Here is a 23,157-nt window from a genome sequence, read left to right on the forward strand (position 1 = left end):
CTACGCTATAGTCAAAACGATCAAACCCGATTATCGAGCGGTATCCCACACGAACACCAAACCGCCGTCAACCACTAAACCGACCGAACCGGATCGAAGCGCACGCAATAGCGGTCAGGGACTGGATTGGATATAAACTACCTACTCACTGGCTTGCACAATAATTGGTAAACTTTATAGTTCGACATATTTAATTACTTACAATTCTTTCATGCTTAATAATGTAAAACTTATTTTAATAAACCGAAACATTTATGTAAATGTAATTCCCCATCGTGTAAAACAGCGAATGTCTATGCCTCTGCTGGCAACAATGTGTTCTGTTTTCAAGTCAACACGTTGTTCGTAGTCTCGTAGTGCAGGCGTGCAGGCTTGGAGAGAACATGTCACATATTTTAGTCCGATGGCTGTCGGAGGAGAAATGGGATGTGTACCCTACACGTGTCCTTGTGGACACAGAGCTAGGGCTACGTCTGATGGCGGAGCCCAGCGCCATCAAGGACCTGCGGGGTTCTGTTGTCTTGGTGAGATGGAGCGCGGAAGAGCCGCCTGCAGAGGCGATGTTGATTGAAGCAGGTAAGTGAATGAACATGCACGTGGTTTTCCTCTGACGTCGCTAATGTCTCTAATATTTTGTGCACCGCCTAATGTTATTTTATCCCAAAACTGAATTATCTGTCGCCGGTGTTGAATGACACGAACACCATTGCTCGGAGAACCTTGGTTTCGAAGTCCGCGGCAAGAAAGTTCGACAAGGGTTGTCCCTCGCCATCAATAACATTTCTCCAAGGTCGCGTTGTCATTTCCTGCTTTCAAATCATACAAGTGACGGGAACCGGACGTTTAGGTACGCTGTCTTTCTGGCGCCGCAGGTTTCGGTGCGTGGCTATTCTGGGCTCCGCTGACCTTGCTTCTACAAAGTCATGTGGTGTTTCTGTACCCTAATCTGGATGACTTGGTATAAGCCCTTTGTGCATGCTGCCCAGTGATCTCTATGACAATTGCTGGATCGCGCTTCCCCGCTTCAGAGCCCTGTATAGAGAGTTTCGTCAATGGGAGGCGCGGGGAGTCAGGGCGTGTGCCAGACGTAGAAAGTGGGCTTGACATGCTCTCTTGGCCAACCAGAAGCCTAAAAGAATCCCCTGGCTGGCTAGCGAGAAACTGTTTAATCAAAGGTTCGTATATAGTTTTAATAAGCGCGTAAGAATGAAATTTAGTAACTCTTCATGGTTGAAAATAGGGTGCACGTGATGTTTCGATCATGATCATTCAGAAAGATGTAAGAAATGAATGTGCCGCTCAACTCTGTTTTGCTCAGACAGTGTGACAGTCCGGATGGCAGATTCCCGGCCCTCGGCGCCTGACGTACGGATTATGTCGATCGTTCCGCTAGTCACGCTCTTCCACCATAATTTTCGAAGACCGTAATTGAAACACCTCATGCGCCATATTTTCGTCGCCAAGAGTTACTCCGATGCACTTATTAAGTTAGTTTCTTGCTACCACCGCCAGGGTTTTTTTCTGACTTCTGGTTGGCCACAATCGACTTTGTGAAGACGTCCTGGAACACGCCCAGCCCTCTTTCGGCCAATGGCACCTCCTCGTTTTGTCTTTTACACTTCTCAACGAATGGCCAAACTCTCTGCATATACGCCTCTGCCCCACTTGGTCGCTGCAGCGCGAGTGAAGCTACCGGACCACCATCTTGCTCATAGGCAAATTGCGGTTTTGCTAGCGTTGCAGAGGCTGGCGGGAGCGTGCTAAAGACACGTTTTCTGCTCGTTCGTCGTCATTCGCCGAAGAACTTTTTAAGGCCCTGTGTAAGCGTTGAGACTTGCAGTTGAGGACACGTGGAAATATTTACGAAAGTGCAGTGCCGCAGGAAAAAGGCTCAACTCGTCGAAAGCAAGTTTTGCCGGTCTCGCAGCATCATCAAAGCTTCCTTTGCACGCAGAAGTGCTGCGTCTCTGTGCCTTCGCTCGCTTGGATACCAATCAAGAATCGACGCCGTGTGGATGTGTTTTGGGAGTTCAATGTGCGTGGAGCTGTGTGTGCCTTGGAAGCAGCGTTTTACTTTACTCTGGCAACTGTATTTCTAGCTTACGGCACTCGCGGTCGAGAAATGAGCTTGATCCAGTGTCCAGTGGCGACGGAAAAGGGGGGGAGGGGGGGGGGTATGGTACGTCTTTTTTTAAGTCGTTAGGCGGTTTACAGAATACCGCGCACACAGCTCCTCATCACTGATCAGTGGTCTGGGGCTCATTATCAACAATTGCTTGGGACATCAACTTTGAGCACGGCTCACCTAAATGTGATTGGTTAACCGATTACCTAGCCTCAAAGATTTTCAGTCTCGTCGTCTTGTACTTTTGCCATCGAAAACCATTCTTGCTCCACAGCATTGCTCTATTTGTGCCGCCATGTGATCCATTAGAGTAGATTTGGAACATAGCCATGGTTAATAGTGCATAAGAGCAGCCATACAGATTGTTTTCCCCCCTTTATTGATAACAAATTGCCGGAACAGCTGGACGATCAAGAACTCTACGGCTGATATATGATACAAAGACATTTACGTGCGACGCATTTTCAGAACTTTGCCACGGCACTGATTCTTGATTGGTATCCAAGCGTGTGAAGGCACAGAGATGCAGTGTTTCGGCGTGCCAAGGAAGTTTTGATCTTGCCGCAAAGCCGGTGGAACATGCTTTCAAGTTCTGCCGTTTTCCTGCGGCACTGCGCTTTCGTAAAATTTTTCACATGTTCTCAACGGCAAGTCTCAATGCATACGCAGGGTCTTAAAAACCTTCTTCGGCGAAACATGATGAACAAGTAGACGTGTCTTCAGCACGCTGCCGCCAGCTTGTGCAACACAATTTGTCTACGAGCAAGATGGCCGTTCGGTGGCTTCACTCGCGGGAGCGGGAAGCACAATCCAGCAATTGTCATAGAGATCAGTGACTCTGCTTCATAAGGGTATATAGGTTTTAAACTTAATCTTGGTTAGCATTGATAGGTTGCAGACGAGCTGGTAATGAATCGACACCTTGTAGACCCTGAGATGGGGAAATATAAAAAAACGGACGAAGGAAAACTTTTGTTTTACAAAGTGAGCTATCCTTTGTCTTTTGTTTAGTCATGATATATGTTTTACCTTTTTGTTGTGATGTTTTGATTCTTTTAAATTTTGACTGTCAGTCCTTTCTATACATGGCTTGCATGTACATCAGTTGGCCAGACACAATGAGGAAAAGGGCTCGTGAGAGCATAGCCTCTACCGTGTTAATCTTGCCATCAGAAAGGAGGGCCTTGGGGTACTCAGGGGGGGGGGGGGGGGGAAGGGAAGGGAAGGGAAGGGAGGGAGGGTGCATGAGAGCATAGCTTCCTCTGCGCTAACGAGGCACATTTCACCACCAGAAAGGAGGGGTGGATTGACGTCACGTGCAAGCCATGTATAGTTGTTAAAAGCCTACGCGTAAAACTTGAACAAGTAGAGATACAGTCATGGTAAAAATAAATAGGGACAAGGGAGCTGCAACTGAACTACCGAAGGTTCTACCTTTACAGTCTATTTTAATATGAGGGTGAACAGGCTACAATCTTTGATTGCCATTACCTGAGCGTGAGTCGCGCCAATGGGAATGAAGGCGAGAAAGTGCGCATGCGCAGAGAAAAGAAACTCATGGCCTTTATTTATGTTGTCGTGACTTGTACAAGCTTGTAATAGATATAAAAGAAGCTAGCTTGTCCACCCTCATATTGGAGGCCATTGTTAGTTTGAAGCGACAAGTTTGTTGTTTGTTTGAAGCGACATCTGCTGCTGTTAGAGCTGCAAATTTTATTGTTAAATTTTGCCAGGTCACTCGATTGACTTCATCCTAATTCCATCTAGAAAGGGGCATCATCATGTATTAATCCGCTGGTACTGCAGCTTGCATGGTACGAATCAAAATAACACTATCTTCAGTTATGCAGTCAGATCTTAATACAGCGACCACATGCTAGCATAGGGCACATTGTACTGCGAATTACAATAGTATTTTGTGCTTCTTTTCCCACACAATCATTAGAAACATGGTTGCTTTTGTTTATGATGAACAAAAATTATGGAGTCTCACCATCTACCAAGGAGGTAAATGTAGCATTGCCCAGATTAAACCAGAGGCGGGGTTCATAACATGGCACAAAGCACCGATTGTCTTGCTGAAGCTGCTAGAAATGCTGCTAGAAGGTCCTGGAGGTTCCAGACAGCAGGCACTCTGTACGTTCCTATTTCTTTTAGCCATGACTACAGTCACCGGCCATACAAGCTCTAGCAGCAGAATGACAACTGGAGTAGTAAAACTGTCGCATGCAGCGAGTCAAGCGTGGTTGTGCTTTGGGAGCTGGGCTATTGGAACCGACCCGTTTTGCAATCGGTGTGGAAGCGGAGCTTTTATCTGCACTCCCAGCTTTTTAAAGTGGAATCTACAGGATGGCCGATTAAATTTCTGCCTTCGGGTGTTGGTACAAAGTATAAATTCACCATTTGTCAAACTGCCCAATATTGAACCAACAGCGCACTGGGATGTCCTAGCCCCTCAAGGATGGGGTTGGTTCCCTGTAGAGCATGTGTAGTAGATATGTGAAAGCTCGCTTCGTGGTGGAACCATTTCCCGCCACTTTATTAACTGGGGATAATGACAAAAGGAAGACATTTGTAGCAGTGCAGGCAACTCCTTTACAGTAAGCATAAAATTGTGCTGAAAACAGGAGACTGTTCGCATTTTGGTCACTGACATGTCTTTGTGTATACATACTCTAAACGACTAAAGTTTCGTGAGGACCTACTTTTTGCCAATTTCATGACTTGAGCAATATTGCAACAAATGGGAGATGGGAATATGTCGCCCTTTAGATACCAATACATTGCATATCATTCTCATTTGTGGAATTTTGTGCTCAATAAATATTCCTGGATCCGGCAGTTTGCCAGATTCACCAAAAATTGAGCCCATGAAAACAAAGTCGCTTGCAGTAATCATTTTACATGCCAAATTGGTGCAAGATATTTCTGTCATCCTTTTTACCCCGTAGGGCAGCACAGTTCTCTTGAAAAAAAGAGGACTCGGCTTGCTGACCAGGCCGACACTGCATCGTCCCAGCGGACGCCTGTGAGTTCCATTCTATTGGGGCATTGCCCTGCTTTCTTATGTTGTGCAACTAAATAAGAAGTTGCGACAGGGTGGTTTTAGAAAATATCTGAATTCCCTGTAAGCAGTTGGCGACCATCCTCGTAAACCTTTACTGCCATTTACACTGTTTATTTGCATCTGAGTAATCCTTCATTAGTGCAGCTTTTGGTGTCAATATTGCTTCTGAGCACGTCTCCAACTGGTGTGTTTTCCACATTCTTATTTGTGGTCTCCTGTTTTCCTCTTAATGACATTATCAATGGCGCATTAGTAGCCAGCCGCAATCCTGGCGGTGTTGCAGTAGCAGAGGTGGTGCTGGTAGGTGCTTGTTCTACTGTAGCTATCTCTGCAGTCAGTGGACCCCACAGCACTCACAAGTTGAGATACTGCAGCAGCAGCAATAATGGCGTCTGCTCGCTTTCTCACCAGCATCTCTTAAACCAACCGCCACGGCCGAAATGTCCAACTAAATGTCCTGCAGTCTTTCGTGACATGATTTGTTGCAACTTCGGGACCACTTGATGCGCAGGCAATGTAGGACAGTAAACACACCAGTCAGAAATGGTATTCAGGCACCATGGCAGGTAGTTTTAGAATAAGGTATGCAAATCCAAAGAAATAGCATCGTCGCCACTGTGCAGATGGAGGAGCTCCAGGCAGACAACGCTGCCCTCAAGAAGGGAAACGCAACCCTCGAGGAGGAAAATGCTGCCCTCCGGGTGGAAAACGAGAGACTTCAGCTTGCTGTCCGAGAGCTTGAAGCAGTGATTGGTATGTATAGTACGAACCTCTGTTAGAGGAACATGCAAACAAGTAGCCAGCGTGTGGCCAGCACTCCGTGCAGCGCCGGCTGCCAGACCCCACAGCTGCTCAGCGCAGACGCAGTGAGTGCCAGGGGCGCTGCGTGCGGCCTGTTGCCTGCTACTGGAGCTTGTTGTGCCTGCACCAGACTGCCCCTCGCCTCAGCAACCATCATGGCGTGGAGTGTCAGCCATGCTGTCGTGTATTCCCTCCAAAAGTCGGCCGCTCTGTACAGTGCTGTCCACTGTTGAGGGGAAGGGGAACACTGACACAAGGCATTGCATGCCATTATGCTTGCTGGGTTGAGGGGACCTTAGCACAGGTGCAGTAAGCTCCAGTAGCAGACAACGGGCCACACACAGCATCTTTGGTGCTCACTACGTCTGTGCTAATCCAGCTGAGCAAACGTAGGGAGCACTGTAGCATACTACGACTGATACGCACTATCTCTGCACCAAACACCCAGTTCCTTAATTTTTTATAGCACAGCTCCTAGGTGCCCATTCTTGCATATAGCGGTGTCGGTGTTGGCATCACTACCGCCACCAAATAACGCCCCCACCGTACCCTCAACCTCCTCTCTTGTCCACCCTCAAAAAGAGTGGTCTATATTTGTAAACATATATATTTCTCTCTCGAATCCTTTGCCATGGTATATTGCAAAATCAAAAGACCCCAAAAGCTCGCTCTAATTTCGCATTACAGAGAAGCATAACTGTCTTTCATTTTTATTTTCTTTTATCTAATTATAGCCACTGAAAGTTCTCGGGGCACTAAAATCCCTAGGTCCGCTTCAGATCCTTCTCTTGGCACTGGATTCAGTGACTGCAATATGGTGGCCTGGTGCGAGCGGCGAGCGATAGGAGCCCTCTAACGTCACTAGAGCTTCGTGCTCAGTTGTTGCACGAGCCGCAGAATTTATGGAATGAGCCTTTGACGAGCCTCAAAGTAACGAAAGTGTCTCGTGTGGCTATCTGCGGAAGTGTCTCATGTGGCTATCTGGTGGAGCCTGGCAGAGCCTAGTCACACTCAGTGCTTAGCCAACCGCTTTTAGGGCTCACATTGCCCTGACGGTGCGCACCACAAATTAGTTTCTACAACGCCTACACAAACATAAATTAGTTAATACTGCAGGTTAAGCTAGTTGGTAAAACATGATTCACATACCAGTCACTCAAAAAAATCAAGCATACGAAAAAAAGTAATTTTTTCGTATGCTTGAATTTTTTTAGTGATTGACTACCTGTGCGTGAATCATGCCGCAAATTGTCTGGCTCAGCTACAGAGTAGAAGCTTTGCAACTGAACATGAAGTGCTTCTGATGACATTAGATTTGTCCTTCATCCGAGTTGTATGCGCTCTCCACAGGCATTCAGGGGAACAGTGGCTGAGAGGGCTAGTGCATCTCAGTTTGGAGCATGTGGAGCAAAAGCTCGTGATGCAGAACCCAGGGATCCTGGGTTCGATCCCCACTCCTGCCTGTTTGGATCTGGATGAGCATCGTACCGGCACGCGTTCGTGTAATCAGTACTGCGTGATGCATGTTAAAGACCCTAGGCTAGCAGTTGTACCGCACTGGCTAAATTGCTCATTTACAGTGTTCAACAATGTTGCCAAACCCAGGCAGACTAAACTTACGCTGTATAAACAACATTGACCAATTACTTTACGCGGGCATTCGTCACCGCTTTGAATGTGCTCTTTGTGCACATCAAAGTTCATTTTGAGTGGTTGCATGACCAAGATCTCACTCGTTCGCTTTCCTTGGCTGTAGGACAACCAAGGCCCGGCTTGGCCTTCTTTTCTAGGCCTAGTGTCTGGAGCATGACAAAACCAGGAAGGTGGAGGATGTGGAAATTCCCCTTTCACTAACGATAGGCTATGGGGTACTTACTCACTGTAAAATACTCCTGAAAACGATCAACACGTCTGTCACCTTCTGGCCAGCCCTAGACCACTGGCTGTCTAGGGCTTTTATGCTTTTTTTTTTCTTTTTGCTTTGTTGGTGTATTGGGTTAGCTGTACAGAGAGCTCAAATTTTAGCTCTAGGGAATGCTTTGGAATGTAGTCCTCTGGGAAAATTCAATTGCACGGTCTCGTGTAATTGAAGTGTTGCTACTGTTTCTTTAAAATAAGATGCAGTGGTGATAATAATTGCACTTTAACAAATGAGGATAACATATACTTTAACAAGTTGTGCTCTGAGTACCTTATTCTTCTTAGATCTTTATTAGGTTTTGAGAGCTTCACAATCCCAGGAGTAAAGGATACCACACATTGTATACGGGTTAGCTCTTTCTGCACCTTGTGCGTTACACCCAATGTGCTGAAATGCTGTTAGTTACCCCCTTGCACTCCCTACCGTCTCTATTAATGACGGCAAGCAAATCTTTTCTGGCTCTTCATCACGGGGGCTCCCTGCACATCCTTTATGTTGCTTGCTGATTGACGTTTATTTTTTTTTTTCTGTGCTCATGACATTCTTATGTGTGCCAGAGGACACATTTTGGTACACTTGCACACTGTATACATATTACTTCCACAGTCTTGCAGTGTATTCACAATGTGATGCGGATAGACATGCAAAGTCTGCTGCACATGAAGGCATCATAAAGGTGACATGGAAGTGAAAAAAATGTGTTTCTTGCAAACATTACCCGCGTAACAAAATCCTGCACCACGGCCCATAAGATTGGTGCATTATGTCTAGGATTTATGAACTAAAGAATGTCCTATTCCAGTCATGTCTGATATCATTTCAGATGCCACGGGGATGGTAAAGCGGCTTCATCGCATGCTACGGGCACAAGAAGCCGACCAGGTGCGGCAAGCTGGTCAGGCAGCTGCAGCAGCTCTAGTACCGGCAGCCATGGTAAGCTTTAGTCTCTCGTAACTTTGCAGTATGAGTGTTAATTACTGCATTGCTACATTCTTCATGCCAGGATATCCTGTTTGTTCCATCTTCATAGTTGTCTTGTTGATGTAAAGGGCTCCACCGAACAAAAATTCCCCTGCAATTGGAGCCGGTGCAATTGTGCTTATATGTGGCTTACACACAACACACTTCTGTCTTACATGGTGGTGTCGAAAGCCTGCCATTTATGCAGCGGAAGCTACGCTCGTTTCCTGGCCAATGCTCCTTTCCTGTTTGTAGAACTAATACAGTAAAGGCTACAACAGAAAGGGTCCCAAGTTACAACCTATTGGTGAGGCGATTGAACTATACGCGCGTCCGTCAAAACAAACGGTGGCTGTGTAGCAAATATCTCCGCTCCGTGTTATGCTGCGTCGCTCTTGCGCTAGCTTAAATTTGCTTGCACTACTGCGCATTTTACTGGCCAATTCCACAGGTAACGTGTGGGGTTGGGAAGAAGCTTATATCACTAGCTTGTTCACAAAAAGAAAACCGCGTTTTGAGTGCATGAATAAAGGTCCGGAAAATCTTGACGCTTCATGACACTGAGTATAGTCGCAGAGTCCAGCGTGACTTTTGCGGTAGGTTACAAAATAGAGAATTTGCGACAGATACAAGCCATGTTTGCACATTACGGTTCGCAATGGCTGGCTTTTGTAACTCAACATGGTTAATTTAGAATAATTTTAAGAAGCTTCCAAAGGAATCGTGTGATCGATTCAATAAGTTGTGAAAACTAGAGGACTTAATATAGGCATATTGTCTTTCGACGATCTAGTATTAATCATAGACTCTAATAACCTATTTTCTTAAAGATTGTTTGTACTCTAATATATCTTATTTTCTAATGTCGTAAAGGGCAAAGCCCACAGTGCCCTTCTGCTAGTTTCCAAATATTCAAATGTAACTGAAAGCCTTGTCTCTTTTTTTTAACTTGTTCCAGGTAGTGTGCTGCTTTAACCTTTCGCAATCTATCACCAGCACTAGCGTGAGATTCACACAGGCTTTCAGCTTTCTGCAGTGTGTAGTTTATTTATGCGGGTCAGTGGAGTCTGTTCTGCTGACCTTACCCGTTTTCCAAAAAATGAATATAGTAGAAAACACGCAAGACAGTGTCCGAAATGAAATAGACGAATGAAGCGTCGACATTTGTTGACACTATAAAGTATGTCGGATGGCATTCAGAAATTTTTATGGGTCATGTGCGTGAAAAGCTTGCGCACCTTTGTCATCCTAGGCTGATGTGTTACTTTAATAATTTCCTTTCTCTCTTCTTCACCAGACCGACATTGGATGTGGTGTACTGGTGGAGTCGTCGACGCTACAAGTGCTCCGCAAGGCCGCCAAGTCTTCTGGCTGTAAATTCGCTCGAAGCCTTGTAAAGGTACTTTTTCCAAATGACTCATGGAAGGAAAAGTCCCTCCATGGGCGTTGAAGTAATGCGCACAAGGACATTGATGCAAAAGAAGCCCTGGACCCGACCATCGTAAAGGCCATACTAGGTATGTTCTGTTTCCATCTTGTCGTGAATTTTTATTTTGTGAGGATTGTCCGCTAACCTGCTAGTATATGTACCGTATTTACTCGAAAATAAGTCCAGTATGAATAAAGGGCAAGCTCCTAAAAATTGAATTTGACAAGAATAGCAAATAACAAACAAACTTTTAAGAGAAGAGCAGAGGAAACATTGAACACAGCACACCATTATTAGCCGCATGCTCGGCTAAATCTCAATACTCTGTGCCATAAGCTCCATCATAATCGGAACATTCAGAAAATTACTCTTCCTTCAATGGTTCGCTGGTGTGTTTGGGTCGGGGTTCGCAATAGGTAAAATGGCGTCCCACTGGTTCTGCCATGCTCTAATCAGCTTCTTACTGTTGTCAAACCCTCAGCAAACAGTATCACGCGAAGCTCAATGTCTACAGTCTAACTCATCCAGTCCAGCGTCGTCGTAACTCGACAGCAAATGCAAAACGCCGCTGAGAAATAGCGCCAGCTGCCGAAGAAGGAAGCAAAACAAATGAATGAAACGGTGCGGCAGCAGATAGTTTTGTATGTGACCTCTCTTCCTAGCGGAGAGGTGGCACTACTCTGCATCGCATTGACACTCCCAAGGCACCTAGTCGAGCCGCTCTGGATCTTGATTATAAGTCTACCCATATTTTTGGGTAGCATTTCCCGGAAAAAGAAAGTCTACCTACAGGGTGATTTAAGGAGACGCCAGGCCCTTTAAATCGACCGCAAAATTCGGTTTATTAACCTATCATGCTACAACTTTGTGCAGCATTGCCCACAGATGGTGCATTTTTTTTGTAAAATTTGCAAAGAACGAACTTACCTGAGGAAAAAGTAAAGAAAGAAAAAGGCTTAGCTCCTTTGGAAACGCAGGAACGCCACCGGTCTTCAAACAACACGGCGCCGTTTTACACGGGAGCCAAGAGATGGCGCAACAAACGAGCATACGGCGCCGAGAGCTGTCGTCTTTAGCAGACAATCTTTTCGACTCAAAAGCGGCGCCCGTTCCGCAGGCGGCGACAGTCACAAAAACAGGCGCGTTAACAACAAGGAACTGCAGTTCCTTGTCTCCTAAAGACGCCGGCTCTCGGCGTCGTATGCTCGTTCGTTGGCGGCAGTTGGCGTCGCGACCGCTTGTGCCATCTCTTGTCTCCCGTGCGAAACAGTGCCGTGTTGTTTGAAGACCGGTGGCGTCGCTGCGTTTCCATAGGAGCTAAGCCTTTTTCTTTCTTTACTCTTTCCTCAGATAAGTTCGCTCTTTGCAAATTTCACACAAAAAAAATGCACCATCTGTGGGCAATGCCGAACAAAGTCGTAGCCCGATAGGTTAAGGAACCGAATTTTGCGGTCGATTATAAGAGCCTGGCATCTCCTTGATTCACCCTGTATGTTCAAATAAATATGGTATGTATATATCAATGGTTACTTCATGTCTTTTAATCTTGTGCAACACAGCATGACTTCAGCTATGAGGAAGCAACCTCATAATGCCTGCTAGTGCTCTCTACTGGTGCTATTAACTTCTGACAGTGAAATTGGGGATTGAACTTGAATAGTATGTCAAATTTCTGAGCTCATTGAACTGATTCTGACATTTCCGCACTGCCAGTGACTACTCAGGGCGCACCAGTACGATGCGGCAAAGCTTCAGCCCCTGGCACAGGGGACGCTACTACAAATGCTTGTCATTAGTAGAGGAGCTGTATCTCTATACGGTGAGGAAGTCGTCTGCTTATGCGGAGAGGGTAGAGGTGTCAAGGAGTGACATCACGACGCCACACCTGATATGAGGATGCTAACATGGGTTAACATCGCTCTGTTGTCTGCTGGTCGTAGCAGTGGCTGCTCTGCCTTGGCTGTCAGAGGTCCACCAATTCTGTATGAACCAGGACTCGCCCTTCATCAAACAGAAGAAATAGCTCAAAGGTTAAGTTAAGCACGGGTAAGTTGTCACTCCTTTGTTTTTAGCTGCATATTACTCCGGGAATCCCCACACGTCAAATGAGTTGCTTAAAGAGAAGCAGTAAAAGACTGGGGACTGGAGATATGGCGGCTGGAAACAATTCGACCCTTTGATCGGTGCCACTTTTCTGTGCAGATCAATGCTCCTACTGCTCTGTCGCTGCTTCTTCATACGTTTGCACTGCATGTACACATTGAGTAGGCTAACTGTTTTTTCGAGTGTCCCTTAGCCGGATAGAGAAACATGATTGAACAAGAGGCGACTGAGTGTAGGCCTCGCTTCGACCTGCAACACAAGCTGCAATATTCACACTGCCATGTTGTTTCCAGCCACCACACCTTCAGTTCTCCGCCGTTTGCTGCTTCTCTTTGCACAACTCATTTAATGTGATGGGATTCACGAAGCTAATATGCAGATGAAATCATAGGGACAGCTTACCCACACCGAGGGAGAGAGCTGCCGTAGCCTGCCCCACTTTGGGTGTTGTTGACACAGCTGTGCCGAAGACCCATCTTGGAACCCCCTGCGAGGGCGTGTAAAGGGCAATCCCCTTTGGTTGGACCAAAGTAACCTTGGAGCTATTTCCTCTCCCATTTTACTAAGGGCGAGTCCTAGTTCATACAGAATAGGTGGATCTTGGACAGCCAAGGCAGGGCAGCCACTACTACTGCCAGCAGACAACAGAGCTATGTTTCCCCAGGTTAGCATCCTCATATCAGCGCGGCGGCGTGACGTCACTGTTGACATCTCCTGTACCCTCTCTGCGAGAAGCAGACGGCTTGGTCGCCGTATACTCTATCTTAGCATTTCTCTCCTCGGACTGCACCCTATTTCCTCTTTGTTCTTTCAGTTCTGTATGGATTGTTCACTCTAGTAGTCTGCCTTTGTGTTCTTCAAGGGGCAGCAGACACATCTTGTGCATTGATGCTGTTATCTCCGCATGTCAAAACTCATCTGGGGTTCGATTTTGCTCATTGGTATCGACTGTAGTTGAACGGTTGGACAATATTTAACCGAGGCTTTTTCACCTATAGCCAGATGGTAAGAATTGCGCCTGCTTGTTCCAAGCGCTCATTTGTTCATCGGTCACCGTCAGTTTGTTTGACTGCAAAGTAGATTGAAAGCTGCTAATGAAGCTGATGTTATGTCTTAAGTAATGCATATTCCTTTCTTTTCAGGGTACACCTGCATGGAATTTGATGTGCAATTGACTGCACTCACAAACAGCCTCTCCTCAATGCTGGCGCGGGGCGTGTGAAAGTGTGTGAAATAAAGTCATTTGGATCATTTCATTTACTGTTTAGTGCCTTAGCAACCCCAATGCTGCACAAAGCAAGATGGCTTTAGCTAGCACAGCTAGCTTTTCAACTGTCTAAAGCCTAATTAATTTGCAACTAAAATAGTTTGTTTCAGATTATCAAAATATATGTCAAAAAAAGTTCTAAAAATACTTTTAAGAATTTTTTGAAAATTTATAAAATAATTAAAAATAAGTTTATACTGCGAACGAAACAAAAATTACGTTAAAAAAGAATTCAACAGAAATTTTGTTAAAATATTTCAACAGAAGTTCCGTCAAAAAGAATTCAACAGAAGTTCTGTCAAAAAGAATTCAACAGAAATTCCGTCAAAAGGAATTCAACAGAAATTCCGTCAAAAAGAATTCAACAGAAATTCTGTTGAAATAATTCAACAGAAGTTCAGTCAAAAGGAATTCAACAGAAATTCTGTTGAAATAATTCAACAGAAGTTCAGTCAAAAGGAATTCAACAAAATTTATGTAAGAAGGAATTCTAAAAAATTTAAGTGGCCAATTTTAACTAGGAATTCAATAAGACGTCAAAATAAACTCTGAAAAAATTAAAAAGAGTTTAAAAAGAAATTCAATAGGATTCCAGAAATTTTTCAACAGAAATTCAAAAGAATTTAACTACAGATTTTTGTAAGGGGTATCCGCACGACTCATAGATGGCGCTAAAGCAGCCCCATGGATCGCCACTTTTTCGACATGTGGGCTTCTATGGAAGCTTCTCGTCCCGCAGTCGTGGCCGAGTGGTTAAGGCGATAGACTAGAAATCCATTAGGGCCTCCCCGCACAGGTTCCAATCCTGCCGACTGCGCCAGCATTGTTTTTTCATTTTTTCTTTGCTCTCCGTGAGCACGTGAGCACGTGAGCGCGTGAGCACGTGAGCTCACGAGCTCGAGCACCAGCAAGATCGATGTGAGCAAGGACGCCGGACGGACAAGGCTATGCCCTAAGAAGCTTCGCCCCTAAAAAAAGAAGCACACATGACTGCGTGCTCAGGCGCCTTGTTTTGTAGCGCTCTTCAACGTGGCTTGAGCGAATGAAGCATGCCCACTAGCCGGTCGCGCTGCCGCTGTGAAAACAAAAGCAAGGCCCTGATAATGGCGCATGATAAGTGTCAGCGAGTTGTTTTGCGAGCTCCGCCAATGTTTTGAGCTGAAGGACAAATCAAACAGCGGAAAAGTCGCAACTTCATGGCGTGCTTCGTGCGGCACAGAAGATCAGGCGGTATTCACCGTCTTTTTGTTGCGCTCCTCCACCGGCTCGTGCTATCAAGCGCAAAAATCATGCCATGACGTTGCGCTTTTTGCGCTATTTGATTAGCCAATTTGCTTTTAATATCGTCCGGGCCCGGTCTTATGGCGCGTTTGCATTTGCGGGTTCGCGATAGATATTTGGCGGGCGCAAAAGTTGAGTTTGGAGCCGGGTGGCGTAATCGACTCGTCGCTGGAGAAAAATCTAAATCAATTCCGGGACCCATATCAAGATTTTTCGCCATTGTCGAACCAGGCATATATAGAGTTGTTAAGAAAACTCCATCTCATAAGCAGCTATACAAGTATAAATACAAATAAACAAGGCAAAAAATCCCCTGTGTTTGATATAAATTGCAGAATATTTAATTCTTAGTTACCCGCTATCAGGTTCATAGGCATTTAGTCAGCGGTGTGTAGCCTTTATAGGAAACAAGCAATGCTGCTGTATAAAAAACAATCATAGAAAAATTTTAATAAAATATTTAAGTTCATTGCTCATAAATTTTGTTGCAGTGTAGACTGGAGTTCAAGCCCCCCGAGCATTAGTTCATCCACTTGGTTGCGAGTAAACATCTTACCATAATTAAAAACGAGCGTGTTGGTGAATAGATACAAATATTTCAAATGGTAAAACATCGAGTACGGGGACGGGAAAAGGAGTTCTTCAAGAAGTCGTGTTTCTGTCCCCGTCCTCGGTGTTTCATCCTTCCAAGTATTCGAACCTCTTATAAATCCTGCGCATTAAACAAATGGCTGTTATCTAATCTTTTTTTTTTTTCGGGACGTGTCTTGTTGCATCAATCACTATGCATGATATCATTAGATGAATGCTTATCTTCGTCAGATTTTGTGGTATCTACTTATGCCCGACTGCCACGTACTGCTTGACAAACTCTTCATTCGTGCCTGATATTCCTGCGTGAGGTTACTTAATATAAGTATTCCCCCAGGCTATCATGTTTAGATATATAAGGCTATCTTTGTTTAGATATAAAAGACTATAGGTAAGGAATTGACAGAAGAAAAAGGGTAATTCGGCTTTTAGACACGTTACGAACACTCGACTGAGTGATGTCACTTAGGATTTACCCTATTTCTGACTACAAATGATGAAACAGACTTCCGTAGGGAAGTCGTAGACATTGAAAGGAAAACGCAGTTTTTGAAGGAGACAAACTTGAGAAGATTTAGGTGCCCCTCATGCAGGCAAGGCATTGCATATTCACAAGGGTTAATGACTGCACTTTCTACGCGGCGAAACTCTGAAGAAACGAAAATGTAGATGAGAAGAAGTGAGAGCGACTTATGAAACTGTCAGCAGCAGACATTTTTGTTTAGTGAATGAGTGAAGGAAAAGGGCTCTCCAAGCAGGATTGAAGAGGCGGACCTCAAATTACCTTCAACCATAACAAGTGCAAAACCGCGCCGACGCAAGTAGAAAGACTGTGGAGGGTACCAATATAGCTCGGGTGACACAAAAGGGCTGGGTCTTAGTTTTGCACTGCAATTTGCAGTCGTATTTTGCTTCTTGGGTACTTAGCATAAGAAAAAAAAACGGGAGGGATGCGTGTTCGGGGTGGATCTAGATGTGCGGTTGTAGCTGCACGCTGTGAGAACTATTGGCTCGGGACTCGGAATTTGGTAGCTTGGGATTTTATGCACCAAGCAACAAAGGACAAACATTTTTAGTAATCGACGTTATTCATCAAAGCATAGTAATTACCGGAGCAAGTTGGTTCACACTGTACGTTGGGAACCCGAGAAGAAAATAGTTTCGACAATATCTGATTTTAATCCTTGTGTTTCTGTTATGCCCCATTTGTTTTAATTTCACGACATGGCTTTTACTATTGAAAATTATCCAACCAGAATTCTCATTTAACTTTATAAGCAAAATTGTTTCGAAGACCTGGTTTGGTGATAAATAAATGTGTTTACTCTCATTCGCGCTCCAAGTTATAGAACCCCCAAACCGGAAAACGGCTTCAAAAAGAGACGTTCCCGCCCCCCCCCCCCCCCCCTCCCTTCCCTCTTCCCTTACCTTCTCCCCCTCCTCCCCGTCCAAAAAAAAGGTGCTTTCAAGATAGCTTTCTGATGTATCTAAGAACCAGTGCAGTCGCTATCTCTATTTTACAGAGAGTTTACTTTGTAAAAGTTCGTGTTCTCAAAGCTAAAATTTGAAATATTAGCTGGGCCAGAACAAGTTCGCAAGCATTGCATCGAATTCAACTGGGATGGAGAAGACATGACCACAGGGAAGCGCTCCAACGAGGATGACAATTATTTTTCCGCAAGTAGACCAAAAATTTGAATGTCGTTATCGTGAAGCTTTTTGTTGCGCGTGCTTTTAAACTAGTGCAAACGACTTAACTTTGGCGAGGACCTCATTTTCTTGGAGTACATTTTAGCCCTCAAAACACATAGATACAAAGACGAGAATCAGACACCACAGTGCGTCTTTGTGTCCTTGTGTTTTGAACGCTAAAATGTATTCCAAGTTCCAAAACAAAATAGCGCAAAAATTTACTCTACTGACCTAATTTTCGCGAATTTCGTACATCGCCCACAATTCGCGAAAAATTGGTCCCGCGAACAATTTCGGTAAAATGTAAACGCATTGCAATCTATATTGATATCTTAATTTGGACCCCTTATTATTCCAAAACTTCAGCTTTGACCGAAATCGCAAAATATCGAGCCCACGAAAAATAAGTCGTGTACAATATTTTTCCTTACATTGAATGGCTTTCTTTTTTGTGTTCTGTAGGTGCTCCTCAGATATCGAAAGATGCATTGAACAAAATAATTGTACACAGCCACACAAAGGATGTTGTGATTGAGAACATCAGCTGTCCCGCTGTAAAATGATGCTCTTTGAGACATATGGTAATAAAAATTCGGCAGAGACACTTAAGACTGATCCCGTGTGAAAATGCAAAATCACGACGAGCGCATAAGTACAGTTTTAGGCATGCCGTAACCGCGGAGCCGCCGTGGCGAGGGAGAACGGTGCTCGTCTCGCACCCCGGAGGCCCGGATTCGATTTCCACCCAGACCTAAATGTACAAAAATTTTCGTCTCAAATACATTAATTTGTTTTGTTTATAGTAACCTCCATGGGAAATACTTTTCCAGCCAAAGGGAATTTAGGTGTCGTTTCGTTGCTACAGACAACGCCCAGCCAATGGGCATAAAGTTGCTGTTTTCGCCGGCATCACCGGCTTCACTCCTTGAAGCAGTTGAGGCTTTCGCAATAATAATAATCTTTATTCAACCCAGAAGGGCTGCGACACAACAAAGTGAGTATTGGTTCATACCTCATTGTTACAAACCAAAAGGAAAAAAAAAAGATACACACACACACACACGTTTTATGAGCATTACTTTTAGTAGAACGCCTGTTGGAGACGTGCATTAGAAGATGCCTTGCTTTTGACGACAGCTTTTATAAGGTGTGCTCTTACTGAGCTCACCTTATAAAAGCTGTCATTTTCCGCTCTTCTGGCGGAAAATGACACGGAGCACTGCTTTCTGGTTGAAAAGCACTTTTCGAACGTTGTTTCGGTTCATTCCTTTCTTCGACCGAAATATTGGGTTTTTCTTTTGTAATACTGCATTTTTTGGCAATCGCGATATGACGGTATTCGGACCGGTGTAATAAGCCAGAATGTTTCTGCAGTCTCAAATGCTCACCCCGCTTGCAAAGACGAGATTGATTCACGTCCGTTCCTGGTGGTGGGTTGACGTACGTCAGTGACGAGTGTGAGATTGAAGCTGTCGTCGCTAAAAGACGCGGCCTTGGAGCCTTCTCCTTTAAAGTTGTCAACCGCGATCAGGGGGAATACTGTGGCTCTAAAATGCGAACATATGAAGTCCTACACATTATTTGAGAGAGTATTTTGTAGACGCGCAGGGAAACCTTCCAGAACACCTAAGCGCCGGCAGCGGCGGCGGTTTCGAAGCGGCTGCTGTGTGGGCGGCGGCAGGGTGGGGCGGGGAGGGGGGGGGGGGGGGGAGGGGTTGGGGGAGTAAGAGGTAGACAGGTGGCGGTAGGTACCATGGATGATGTGGGTGTACGAGGGTTGACTGCGATGGGGAGAAAGTGATAGCACGGTGACAATAAGGCAGCGTGTACCCCGGAATCATGTGTGCTTTTGCGTACGGACGCCGCCGGATTTTGCAGGGAAAGTGATCGAACAACTGATGCTGTCAAACAAACTATCAATCGCCTGCTTCTGTTAAATATGTTGTGCTCTTTGCAAACAGAGCTATTCTGAATAAGAATCAATTATGTTCACTCTCCGCAAGTAAAAAACAAATAAAGTGAAAAAAAAAACATATCATAAGTGTCTAACGTCTCTTTTCTCCGTAATTACTTTTGCACTCATGCGGGCAGCATAAAACGTGCTTACAGTGTGCTACCCCCTTCCCACACCCCCCCCCCCCCCCCAAAAAAAAAAAAAAAATCATTGTTGAGAAAATGTTTAAAAACCGGTTTACACTATTGATAGCCTCCGTCCTTCGGATAGGAAGAGCGTGCCGCTTTATTCAAAAGGGTCGGTCTTGCTGACGAGTGGGCCGAACGCTCTGAAGAGAGCAGGCCACAAAACCTCCTTAGCATTCTACGACGCGCAAAAGAGAATATTTTCCTTGGACCTTACAAAAAAAAGCTTAGCGAAACTCGAGAATAGCGCAACAAAATAAATAAAATAAAATGAACGTTGTGTGGAGAAGTTCCTTTAAAACAGCTATTCATTATCGAATACCAAAAAAGAAAAGGAATGTTTGAAAACCCATGAACATGAAGAATGATATCGCTTCTAGCGAAGGTCTACCCGACCTTTTAGGCTAGCTGTGAGTGTTCATTTAGCGCGGGGCTGTAATTTGTCAACCTTATCTGCTTAATGATCGGAAGAAGATAAAGGTTCTATCTTTCTGGTCTTTCACGTTTCCGTTACCAGAAGTGCTAACGACCTGGATGCCACTCTATACGCGTCGTTAGGTTTCTTCATTCTCTCACTTTAATAAAGTTCCTCTTCGACGTATTTTATGACGAGCGGTTTACTCTCCTGATGTGCCTTCCACCTGAATCTCTCGAATAACATTAAAGATATATTATTTTAAGACGACGAGCAAATTTTACTTATTAAACATTCATGGAAAAATGTTTAAAAATCAAAGCATTTTTATCTAAAAAACAAAATAAAAATTAGTTCCGGAGGTCTCAAATAATTTCACTACAGCTTGTGGTTTATTTAAAGTATCCTCAGGGCCCGAAGTCATTACAGAGGGGGAGAGCACATACATAAAACAAAAATAGTAATATAGTAACAAGTCAACAATATTATATATACAACAAACAAAAAAAAAACAGGTCATGGGTCACCGCTAAATTAGTGTTGGAATTTTTTAAACAGGTTAGTATCAGTAATAGTAGCAATCAAACCGAAAAGGTGGCTCCATTCCTCGGCTGTGCTGGGTAAAAAAGAAGATTGAAATGTTTGGTAAACGAACTTGGAACTCCATGCTGATGTTCAAGACGGGATTAGATGTGAAAAGGGGGAGTAATCATCTGATTGCGTAGGAAAGGATTATCAAAATACATTTTATGAAATAGACATAGGCGTGAAATTTTACGTCGGAAGGAGAGAAGTGGTAAACATAAACTTTTTTTTATGGAAGCGACACTAGCAGTACGACGGTACTTGAAAAGAATGAAACGAGATGACCTATTCTCAATGAATTCCAAAGCAGTGATTAGTGTATCATGACCGGAATTCCAGATGGAGGATGCATGTACTAATTTAGGCCTGAGTAATGTTTTGTAGAGGGTCAATTTTAGTGAAATAGGTGCCAATGAAAAGTTGCGTCTTAAGTAGCCCAACATGCAGTTAGCGCAGGTAGTAACATACAAAATATGGGGTTTCTATGAAAGGATATTTGTTTAGTTAACACCAAGGTACTTGTACGTTGCGTTTTGCTCCAAAAGGTTGCCATCTAGGGGGTAACAGGGACTGCTGTTAGGTTTGCGGGACAGTCTCATCTGTTTACTTTTACTAGTGTTTCATTTCATTAGCCATATTTCACACTAACGGGAGACAGAGTTAATATCAGACTGAAGTGCAGACAGGTCAGAATCATGACATATTTCACGGTGAATTCCACAAGAGCGCTTAGTATGTGTTGAGCGATTAAACATGTTTAATTGTATCGAATCTGTTACTCGTAAACCAGAATTTGAGAGCAGCAAAGAGGGGAGCAGAAAACAAAAGACTCTAGGGGAATGAGAGAAAGTTTTCGGAATCTTTGTTATGTTTTCTGATAATCTTCATGATGTAGGCCCACGACATATATCTACGTTTATTATTCTTATTTATTAAATTTATTATTAAAAGCTTTTATTATTACTTACTATTATTATCTAATCTGCGTGACTCCCCGCTAAATTACCGTAAAATAAGAATTTCTTAGGAACGGCTTCAGAAACTGTTGAGGAACAATCCAGAGAAGCGCTGTATGAATTAGTTACTGTTTTGTATACAATCTCAAGGTAAGAATATCACATTTGTTTAGCGATGCACCTTATTGCTTAGGAAGATTTGAAGCCGCAAATATTTACAATGTAATAATGTATTTTCTGCGATTCAAATGAAATAATAAAGTAATCACGTTGCTGAGACAGCACACGCAACCTGTGTCAGGCTCTAGAGCCATTAAAGTGTAATGATTCTGCAATTAGGCTCAGCATTATTTGGTTTTCTTCAAGAAAAGGGGGGGGGGGGGGGTTGAGTGGCATCTTCTTTGATGCGTTCAGGATTGCAATTTAGTTGAATAAATCTGCACCTAGTTGCATAATCACCACAAAGCAGCCTTGAATTAATTACGCGCTCCAATATTGTTGGGGTTGGTGATCAATAACGGCCGTTTTTTCGGCATTTAATTACCTTTATTTTACGCTTCTTTGTATATTGAAAGCCTCGTTCAATTTTTGCATAAATAAAAAGCACTGCGCCACAATTTTTAATCCTTTGAATATTTTATACTATCACTGTGCTGGACCTCTGCCTCGGTAGCACGATGGTGGTATGTTTTGTTTTTCTATTTAATATGTACATACAGTTCTTTCAATTTTTGTTCTTGCACTCTTAGGGCATTTATGTACGGTGGAATAAATTTACTTGCTAAACTCAGCTGATGACCACATTAGTCCCGGGATTTTAATGTATTCGACTTAAATTTTATAACCGGCCAAATGTGCATAAAAAGATGTAGTTGTTTTTTCTTTTTTTACCGTTACGACATTCTATTTTTGTTTATAAGAAAACGCTACGTCAAAGCGCTGTCATACACCACTAAGCATGACTGAATTGTTGGCATTACTTTTTTTCCTCATCAAAATTAATCGGCGCTGTTAAATTCAAAGCGTAAACAGAGAAAGAGAATATGCAGTCTCTCATGCGAGCACAGTATTAAAGAAATGTCAATTATACGTTTAGAAAATTATCACAATAACAAACGGGCCAACGCTGTTCAGAATGCGAACTCGACTTTGCATGTTCCTTACAAGCATCATTAAAAAGGGGGGGGGGGGGTACTCAATAATATTAAACTCTACGTGTTATCCAGCACTTTACGTAAACAAAAAAAGTGTCTGCGCAGGGCGTGGGCAAGCTGATGAAGTTTTGATGGCAGGGAGGGGTTCCAGTTGTCCCGCCTCCAGCGCCAGCTTCCTATCATTGACAACGCTTCGTTGTCTCCTGCATCTTTAGCGTGTTCAAGCAGCCAAAGAAGAGTGGAAGGTATTCTTAGCGAGCTGGAGGCCAAGCGTTGGAAAGACATGACCTGGCGTTCTCTTTTTGCCAGTGACTAAAATTAGAGATACTACGTCGACATAAACAGAGCCGTATATGTAGAGGCTTTGGCAATTCATTGGAAAGTATAGTAGACAAATGAGGAGGCACCATTAACAAAAGGCGTGCTGGACGTGTTCCAGTGCGTCCTCACAAATTCGAATGGGGCCAACCAGAAGCCGGAAATAATACCCTGGCGGTGGTCACGAGATTTGACATTAATACGCGTGTCGGAGTTACTCTCGGTGACTAAAAATATGGTGCACGTGATGTTTAACTCACGGTCATTCAAAAGCATGGTGGAAGAGCACGATTAGCGGAACGATCGACATAATCCGTACGCCAGGCGCAGCAGGCGGGGCATCCGCCGCCCGA

At 44.1% G+C, this 23,157-nt stretch overlaps 1 pseudogene; it reads left to right on the forward strand.

Moving 5' to 3' along the window:
* Window positions 1-358: 358 nt before the first annotated feature.
* LOC115315524 lies at window positions 359-13,662 on the forward strand (annotated as a pseudogene).
* Window positions 13,663-23,157: the final 9,495 nt, after the last annotated feature.

Source organism: Ixodes scapularis, unplaced genomic scaffold (genome assembly GCF_016920785.2).
Source record: "Ixodes scapularis isolate PalLabHiFi unplaced genomic scaffold, ASM1692078v2 PGA_scaffold5__190_contigs__length_132052651, whole genome shotgun sequence".
Taxonomy (NCBI): domain Eukaryota; kingdom Metazoa; phylum Arthropoda; class Arachnida; order Ixodida; family Ixodidae; genus Ixodes; species Ixodes scapularis.